This window comes from Leptonychotes weddellii, chromosome 6 (genome assembly GCF_054177405.1).
Source record: "Leptonychotes weddellii isolate Sample4059 chromosome 6, ASM5417740v2, whole genome shotgun sequence".
In the NCBI taxonomy this organism is placed as follows: domain Eukaryota; kingdom Metazoa; phylum Chordata; class Mammalia; order Carnivora; family Phocidae; genus Leptonychotes; species Leptonychotes weddellii.
In genome coordinates this window covers 105,398,380-105,407,676 of record NC_138374.1, presented here as the reverse complement: position 1 = coordinate 105,407,676, position 9,297 = coordinate 105,398,380, and the positions used below count along the sequence as shown (strand labels likewise).

At 54.7% G+C, this 9,297-nt stretch overlaps 1 long non-coding RNA gene across 1 annotated transcript in view; it reads left to right on the top strand.

The window, feature by feature from the left end:
• The first annotated feature begins 514 nt into the window (after positions 1 to 514).
• The window catches only part of LOC145722311 (uncharacterized), a 26,964-nt gene continuing 18,181 nt past the window's right edge, over positions 515 to 9,297 (top strand). Inside the window, exon 1 of the long non-coding RNA XR_014146474.1 lies at positions 515 to 648. This is a non-coding gene — a long non-coding RNA (uncharacterized LOC145722311). The remainder of the gene's footprint in view (positions 649 to 9,297) is intronic.

Genomic DNA, 9,297 nt, shown 5'->3' with positions numbered 1-9,297 from the left:
TCCCTCTGACCTTCCTCCCTCTCATGCTCTCTGTCTCTCATTCTCTCTCTCTCAAATAAATAAATAAATAAATAATCTTAAAAAAAAAGAAAATCCAAAGATGTTTGGGAAGCCCCTGCTTCAAGGGCAACCTCGACACCTCTAAGCGATTGCTAGACCAGCAGCAAGGAGGAGGGCTGGCAAATTTGCGCTACGGCTAAGGAAGATCAAGAAGGACTGATCGGGGGTCAAAGCATGAAAAAGGGTAGGCTGAGCTTGGTTGTGCCAAGTTGAAGGGTAAGATGTATACAGTTCAAAGGCACTTGAGGAAAATCTGAGAAGCTTTTTATTTGTAAGTACTTGTGATTCTAGTGAGGGTGGGTTAGACTTCTAATGGCTCGGTTACTGCTCTCTCAGCGTCCTACCGATCACCTTCCCGCGCCTCCGCCCTTCCCCCGGGCCTGCGCCCCTCGCCCAGACCGCTCGCGGGCCCCGCCCCAGGCCCCGCCCCTCCCGGGTCCCGGGCCCGCCCTACTTCTTCCCCCAGCCCGGCTCGGCTCGCAGGGCTCGGGGGCTGAGAGCTTCGCCCCCGCCTCGCCGCCGGCCCCTGCCTGGAGTAGCCGCGCGCCTGCGGACCCGCGCCGGCGGACAACACGCGCGGAGCCACACGTGAGTCCCGGCAAGTCGCCGCCCCGGCGGTGGCAGCAGCGACCAGCCCCGCAGCTGTAGGGCTGGAGTGAGGGGACCGAGGAGCGCTTTTCGGCCCGTCCCGTTTGCTTTGAAATCGAAAGCGCCGCAGCGGCACGAGCCCCTCAGCCTCCTCCCCGCGCCCGGCGCCGGATTGCTGGGGCCCCGGGCCTGGCCATCTGACCCTCCCGCCCCGCTCGCGTTCAGCGAGTCCCGCTACCAGCGCTCCGACCAGTGCGGGGAGGGCGCGGCGGGGGGGAGGGCTGGGCGCGAGACTGCCGGGCCGAGGCCGGGGCAGCCCGCCCGGCAGGTGGCCGCTGCTGCGGGCGAGGGGGTGCGGTGGGGGGGGTGGGGTGCAGGAGACAGCTGGGCTCCGCGGCTCGGAGCGGGTTTTCTTAGCAGGGGAAGGGTGCGATGTGGACGCAACTGGGGGTCCGGAGCTGGGGAGCTGGTCCAGAGCGCGGCTGTAGATTGGAGGGACCAGGTTCAGGTTGGGGGAAGCAGGAGGGGGTGGGGGAGTTCAGGCGAGCGTGGTACACACACACACACTGCAAACCCTAGGCTCTCCCTCCGAACCCTTAGGCACCGCCGCCACTTCTGCAGGACTTCTCCGACCAGAGCCCTCCGGAATGAAACTGGAATATTGGGATGAATGGAAACCTCCACAAACTGTTCGAGTGAGCGTGCTCATTTAGAAACACTACACAACACGAGACAAACACAACACTGCGTGCACACACACCCTAAGCTGAGCCCAGAGGGGTCTTGGAGGAAACCAAGGTTCAGGGAGGTGGAGTGAGTTGCGCAGGGACACGCAGAGAATTGGTGGGATCTGGGTTTTCTAGGCCAGATTGCCTTCCCCTTGGTCCTGCCCGGCAGGGGTTTGGCGGTTCTGAGACTTTTCAGTGAATCCTGGGGCCACGCTCTTGTGGTTCACTCCGCTGCGCCGCTCCGCCGCTGCCGGCTTTCTCGGCTCGTTCTGCTCCCTCCAGCAGAGTTTCCATATTTGGCTATTTCAGATTTACTTTCTCCTAACTCAAGTTATCTCGCTGTGGCTGGAGGGGCTGCTCTGGGCGAGCGGTGAAGGGTGGAAGGAGGCGTGGCTCCCTGCCCAGGCTGTCCCTGCAGCCCCACCCTTCTCAGCCCTGGGCTCCCACCCGTGTGCTGTGAGGACAGGCGTCTAGTAACCAATTTAATTCTGTAAATATTATTGGGCACAAGTGCTGTGTGGCTGGGGCCAGTGGAATACGGTTTCTTCCTCCAGGGGCATTTGCATTTTAAAAGGGCTCTGGAAGACAAAATGCAAAGATACTGAAGTACTTATGGGAATAGAACTGGTTCAGTTCCTGTGAGGGAGTTTTAGGCCGGGAAAGGCCGGGGAGGACCTCCCAAATCCAGAGTGCTGCTGGCCGCTCTGCCCTTCTCACATGGGCCATGAAAGGCTGTTAGCACTGCTGACCGTTGTGGAAACCGCATCATCTGAATACTCCTCCCCCCAGTTCTACTCCAGTTTGCACAGGACAGACATTGCCGCAGGACAGATGGGTGTGAGGTGGAAGCAGAAAATATCCAGCCCCTGTAGACTCTTTCTTGGTTTTGTTATTGTTTTGTTTTGAACTCTGTGGAATGGGTAGGCACTCAGATCCTGGAATCTCCCTCCCCCTGTCCTAGACAGAAGCAGAAGAAAGTCTCCTATCCGAGCTAGCCTCTGGATATCCTGCTGGAGGGGCGGTAATGGAGGAGGTGATTTTCTTAGGTCCTCTGGGTTGAGGTCTGAGGCAATGGGAGTAGGATGGGCAGTGTGTCCGTCTGTCAGCAAGCCATCACCTGAGTACCCATTGGCCCTGGGTGGCAGGGCAGTGGGAAGAACAGAGAAAGGAGAGGAGGCCCCATCCATGACAGTACCAAGTGCAGTAAGTGGGATATTTCAGTGGGGTATGATGTGCAGAGCGAGGGAGCTGGGTGCCTCTGAGTCAGTCCCGTTAGGCTCCCCAGGGGAAGGGCTCGCCAGCATTTTAGACAAACAGACCTTCTGTGATCATCTCAGCTTCACTGCAGAGGACCCTGAAGAAAAATAAGTCCATGTTTATAAAACTCTTTACTTTTTGAAGCGTTTTCTCATTGCTGTTCTCATTTTGTCCTCCATGAGATCCTAGGAAGTCAGGCCAAAGCAGGATTATTGTCCACATCTCCCAGATGGTGAGGGCGAGGCGCTGCCTGTAGTAACCCTTTAGGCTCCGGTGCTGGGCCAGGTGTCTGCTTCTAGGCCCCCACCCTGGAAGCTAAATCTGCCCACTTCCTCCTCAGCCTGGACTCTGATGATGCATGTCTGGTCTATTCCCACCGACATGGAGCAGGTTCTGGAGACTCTGCCCTGGCCACCGCGCGAACCGACACACCCGCTGTTAGCTCTGCCCAGCTGAGTGAGCTGGGGGCAAGACCTGTGTCTATTCTTGCTGGTATCCTGGAATCTGGCATAGAGTAGGCCTAAACAGATGTCTGTGTCGAATTCACTTGAGATGCGTCTCCCTTGGGCTCGGAGACTGCTAGGGGCTGATGGCTGGGGGACAGGTGCCAGGCGGGGCTCTAGAGAGGCTGAGCTGCCGGCAGGACTTGCTTAGATCCCAGAAATCAGAAGAGCGCTGGGCAATTTGAAAATAGCCTTTCTTACCTGGTTAACCTCTCCCTCCCTCCCTGGGAGAGGCAGGTGCTGTTCCTTCCACTTAGCTGGCTGCAAGCTGGGGCTCAGAAGTGACTGGAAAGATCTCACAGAATGTAGGGACCTTCCAGGACCCCAGCCCAAGTCTTTGGGCTCTACGTCCCGTGCTCTTCAGTTACTTCAGCTAGAGGAAGTCAGAATTCTGGGTTGGAGGAGCAGGAGGGAACCAGAAAGGCATTCATTAAAGGCTGCCTGACACCTTCAGCACTGATCCGGGGTCTTCTAGAGCTAATTGACCGAGGGAAGGGGGGAGCAGTGGCAGACCCAATCTCTCAAGAGCTTTTTCTGCCCAGATGATGGCTTTTACTGAGGCTCCTCTGGGGCAGGAGTCATCACTGAAGCAGAGCTGTGTGGGTGTCTGTGTGTGTGTATGTGTTGGGGGAAAGAACAGGTCACAGGGGCAGAAGTGATCCCCAGGGTTGGAGGGTTCCTGCCACGGCTGAGGCCAGGGTTAGGCTCCACTGAGTTTGTTGCTTGGCCCAGAGAAAAGCTTTATTTGGAAGGTCAGACAGCAGTGGATCCATATGGCCCCCGGCAGGCCCTGTCTTGTGAGGAAGTGGGCTAGAGGACCAGAGAGGAAATAAAAGTGAAAATACTCTTCAGTCCTGACAGAAAAATTCAAAATCCATTTGCAGCGACAGTGATGAGTCTGCATATTGTTATTAGGAGGCAAATGGTGGTGCATGCTAAGATCAGGTGGCAGCGAGGGCAGGGGATGTCTGCATGTACCTGCAGGGTCTGTGGGCCCCGCGTTGAATCACGGAGCCCCGGGGAGCGCCCCTCCCCAGGGGGTGTGAGCAGGGAAGGGGGACCCATCTCACTTTCAGCAGCTCCCCATGCCTCATGGCTGGACACGCGCTCCACAGGCTTCTCTGCTCACCAGTTCAGAACATCCCTGGAATTTCCCCCATGGTCTATTTTCTCTCAGGGAAATGTTACTCTCCTGACCCACGGGAGAACACCTTCTCCACCTTACACCCCTGATTCAGCGCTTTCCTCCCTCTGACAGGTTACCTCCATTGTTCCCTGACCACTGACTCCTTCCTCTACCCCACTAGCTCAGCCTCTGTTAAACAGGAAAACCCCATGTTTCTGCATCCCCTCTTCTCTCCCTTTCACTGAGAAGCTTCTGGAAAGAGCAGTGAGCACTTGCACTTACGCTGTATTCCTCACTCAGTGCCATGCACCTGCCCTGCTGCTCAGATTGCGCGAGGGTTTCTGGGGCCTGGTAATCCTGTCGCCAGCCTGCTCTGCAGCTGTTGCCCATCTCCTTGGAGGGTGCCCCACTGTCCCCACTGATGCTCCCTTCCTTGACCTCAAGCTTCTCATCCTCCTCCTGCCCTGCAAGTCTGGTATGAAGCCCAGGCTTTGTCCTCAGGCTGGCCCTCTATCCCTAGCGCTCCTCTCCCTAGAGCCCTCCTGACCTCCCAAGGCTTAAACCAACACCCTTAAGGAAAGGATTCTGTCTCTCCCCCAGCTCTCTTCCCGGCCAGTTTGATTTGTGACACACAAAACCTTCACCATGATATTTCAGGAGCCCCTTAGTCACCTGACCCAAGTCATCTGAAGAGAAGGAAGTTCTGAGTTCTCCCTAACCCATGCAGACACCACGGTTCTCCCACCATAACATCTGGCCTGTCTCCTCCAGCCGGTTCTGGGCACCATGGCTGCTACTTGAGTTCCCATCCAGGCGACCTCTTTCCTGGACTACCTTAATTGTGCATTCACGTGCTGCCCTGCCCTCCTCCCGTTTCCCCTCCTGCCAGCTGCAGAGGGGCCGCCGTAATGCATAGTGGAAATAGTGTGGACTTTTCAGAAGCTGGGAGGTCTGGGTCCGAATCTGAATTTATGGCTTGCTGGTTGTAGTTGTATGATCTGGGCAAGTTGCCCAACTTCCAGGAACCTCAGTGCTTCCACAGAGATAGTAATGTCGCTCACTTGAGGTTAGTGGAAGGATTAATGGGCCAATACGTACCCAGAACCTGGTGTCTGGTGGGTACTCAGTAAAGTTGGTTTTCTTCTTCCATGTGTGTGATAGCAGTAGGGAGTTGTGGGGTCTCTGGGGAGGCGCAAAATGTGTGTCTAGCCTAAAGGCATTCAAATTTAAATTAAAAACAGACAAACAAAAGAACTGCCAAGTGCCGGGGCAGACCATCATTTATACTAGCCTGGTGCTGTCACTTTGCAATCTCTACACCAGGCAGACCTCAGTCTTGGGGGCGGGGTGGGGGGGCAGGTGAGCTGGGACAGGGCAGGGCATGGCGGGGAGAAGCTGGGACAAGCCCTTGGCAGGCAGAGGGCAGACAGCAGCAGATAAGGGAGGCCCGGCCCCAGGGAGTAGGTTTCAGGGGCAGGATTCCAGTCTTTACAATAATCTGTGGGCAGAGCAGCTGCCGCTTTGGAGGGAAAAGAGTGCTGGGTAGGGAGGTGAATCAGGCACCCAGCAGAAGAGATAGGAAGGATTTGGAAAGCAAAATACAGGCACTGGCCTGATTACCAGGAGCAGAGCCATTCCTTTAGTGGGATCCAGCTATGCCACCAGAGCAGGATGCGGAGTGAAGCTGGCTGGGTGCAAAGCTGCCAGCCAGAGCCCTTTCCGTGCTCCCCTACCGGGCGGGGGTGGGATGGGGGTAGCTTGGAATGGCCAGGCTGCGTGCTGAGCCCTCTGGTAGAGGGGCCCTCGCTGCTGGAGGGTGGAGGCAAGCGGGTGGGGTGAAGCCAAACAGTCACGAAAGTCCCTCTTTTGCCTTCATGACATTAAGATTCTGAGGAAGAGGCTGGGCCTCTTAGATAGACAGGGCCATCTCAGATACCTATGATACAACCTGGGAAAATTGACGTTGCTTCCCTGGGTTAAAGGCAAATAAGTTAACATAAAGTGAAGGCTTCCATGCTAAGGAGTTGCAGAATAAAAGAAGTGATTCGACAGTTGGGTGGGGTTATTCCAGGAATCCCTCCTGAGGAGTGAGGAGAAGGGGACAGGAGGGATGGGAGGGATATTGGACTGTGGGCAGAGGCATTTCAAAGGGACAAAGGAAGGAGTGAATAGCTGCCCTTCATGGATGGGAAGTAGATTATTCTGGAGCAGACTGACTTCCTCACATTGAGGTTGTTTATTTGAAAAGCCAATAATTTGGGATGTTGCTTCACCTGCTCGGTGGCACTTCTGGAGACCTTTCTGAGAAATGTCCGATGCTGTGGATGTTAGCTGTGGACAGCCAGACACTAAATTCTTTAATCCTTCCTTGGCACTAATTCCATATGTGTGACTTCAAGTGGTTCACTTCACTGATGCTGGATCGTTCGAACAAGTGCGACTTCTCTAGCGCCCATCTCTTCCACCTGCAGGCGTGATGCTTGATTCTTTCGATGTCAGCTCTGCTTGGCTATGTCAAACCGTCTGACTTGTCTGTTTCCAACTTTGTTCACATCATTTCTTCTGCCTTGAATGCCTCCTGTTTTAATCGACTAATTCATGCCCCTCACCCTTTTCAAAGAAAACTCAACTTCATCTCTTGTTAGGAATGCTTCCCCAAGACCATAACCAGGTTCCATGATATTCTCTGAGGACTCACAGGATTCAGCATATAGTCATACAGCTACGATTTGTTACAGTGGAAGGATATAAAGCAAAATCAGCAAAGGAAAAAGGCACACGGGGCGAAGTCCGGAGGAAGCCAGGCGCAAGCTCCAAGAGTCCTCCCCACCAGAGACGTCACAGAGGGTCATGTAATTCCTCCAGCAATGAATTGTGACAATGTGTGAAATGTTGTCTACCAGGAAAGCTCATTAGAGACTCAGTGTCCAGGGTTTTTATTGAGGACTTGTCCTGTAGGCATCCTCTGCCTAACTTATACCAAAATTCCAGACCTCCCGAAGAAAAACAGGTGCTCAACGATAGTCACATTGTTTGCAAAAACAGTTTGGGCACAGTGTACCACCTGAATCAGTTAGGAGAACCTGCCATAAATCCACCCTCCAAGAGGTTAACCAAGGGCCATCCTTGGAAGCAGAACTTTCTAAGGATGGCAGTCTCAGGCCTGCTATGTTACCTCTTTTCTGCATGGCTTCCCTGCATAATTTCACCCATCCGTGCCTAGCTGTGATTATGCTGGGAGAAAAATCACTCTAGTTAGAAGCCAGGAGACCTAGGACCAGCCCAGCATGGCCACCTACCGCTGGTGACCTTTTGAACCCCTAGACTCCATTTTCTTCCCTCATTTGGAAGAGGGCAATTGTAATTCTTCTTTGTAGGCCTCAAGGGTGACTGTGAGGACCAAAGAGATGACATAGTGGGTACTCCATCTGTCCCTCTTGGTTGAGCTCCTACCTTGTGTCAGGCGCTGAGGGAAGCGTGGTGTAGTGGCTTTGAGAGGAGACCAGCCTGAGATTAAGGCAGCACTTACCACCCGTGGCCCCTCGAATACGTTTCTATAATCCTAATCGGTAGAATGGGAACGCGAATAATAAGACTAGTGCCCATACCTCATTGGGTTGCTGTGCAAAGTGGGAACAACCCATGTAAGTTTCTAGCACATTGTAGGCGCCCAAAGCGGTAGCTCTTCATTCACTCAGCTATCTGAGCGTTTGCTCTGCCAGCACCCGGAAAAGACCCGGCCCCAGCCCTGCCTTCCGTTTGCTGGTGCAGATTCATATTGAACCGATAATTACATAAAAAAACGAATTGCAATCACAGTCTGTGCTATGAAGGAGAAGCACAGTGTGATGAATAGCATACGAGGAGGAAGAGGGGACCGAACCTGGCCGAGGAGGCTTGTGAAGGCTTAGCTGAGTATGAGATGCTTCAGCTGGGCCTCAGGGGGCGTTTGGCTCAGTGAGAGGGAGGCGAGGGCGGACAGGCTGTTTCCGGCAGAGACCGCAGCTTGAGCAGAGGGAGAGGGAGAGCAGCGGGGTGAAGGCCGTGCGGGGGCGGGGGGGGGGGCAGGTTTGCCGCGGGTGTGAAGAATGACAGGGAGGCCAGGGAGGATGGAGAATAAGGGGGGGGGAGGGGACTCCCAGATGACACTGGGGATGTGGGCAGGACCGCTGCAGCATGTGTTAGGGCTTGGGGACATTAAGAGGATTGGGAGGCCGTAAAAGGATTGTGTGAGTGACGCAGCTTGGTGTTTTCAGAAGCTCAGTTAGGCTCTGTGTGAAAAATGCTCTGGAGGAGCAAGTGGGTGAGGGAGACTAGTTGTAGGAGGCTGTGCGGTGGGCCCAGCTGACAGGGGTGGAGGCTTGAATCAGGGTGTTGGTTGTGAGGGTGGTGGAGAGAAGGAGATGGAACGCACCCATCAGGTACACTCAGGGGGCCTCTGTGACTGATAGGATGGGGAGGGGGAGGGAAGGCATTGGCCGGATGATGCCAAGGAACATAAAGAGTGGGTCTTCACCACAAGGGAGCTCTGGAGAGAGAGCAACTTGGGAGAGGGGATGTGTTGGCTTTGGAGTGCCTGCAAGACAGTCAGAAGGAGGCACTGCATAGGCAGCCTGGATGTGTCTAGATGCAGAGGAAGTCCAGGGTGGGGGGAGAGAGACGGTTGGGAGCTGTTAGTTCATACATTGTCTCTGGTGTTGGGCAGTATGGTTTCAGGGAATCGGAAGGGAGAGTGTGTGTTTGGAGGAGGGCTTGGGGGGCAACAATGTCAGACATTGCTGAGAAGCCAGGTAAGATGAAGACTGAAAACGGACCATTGGCATTAGTGACCCAGCCGTCGCTGCTTTGGGTGGCTTGGTGAGGATGTGAGCCCGGCTGGAGTGGGCTGAGGATTGGATTGAAGAGAGGCCAGTGGAGACGATCACTCCACTGGGCGAGGGTGAGGGTGAATGAAGAAGTTTGGCTGTGAAGGAAGGAGAGAGCTCGAACTTTTGAGAAATATGGGCGTGTGGATTTTTAGTGTTGCTTTGCTCTC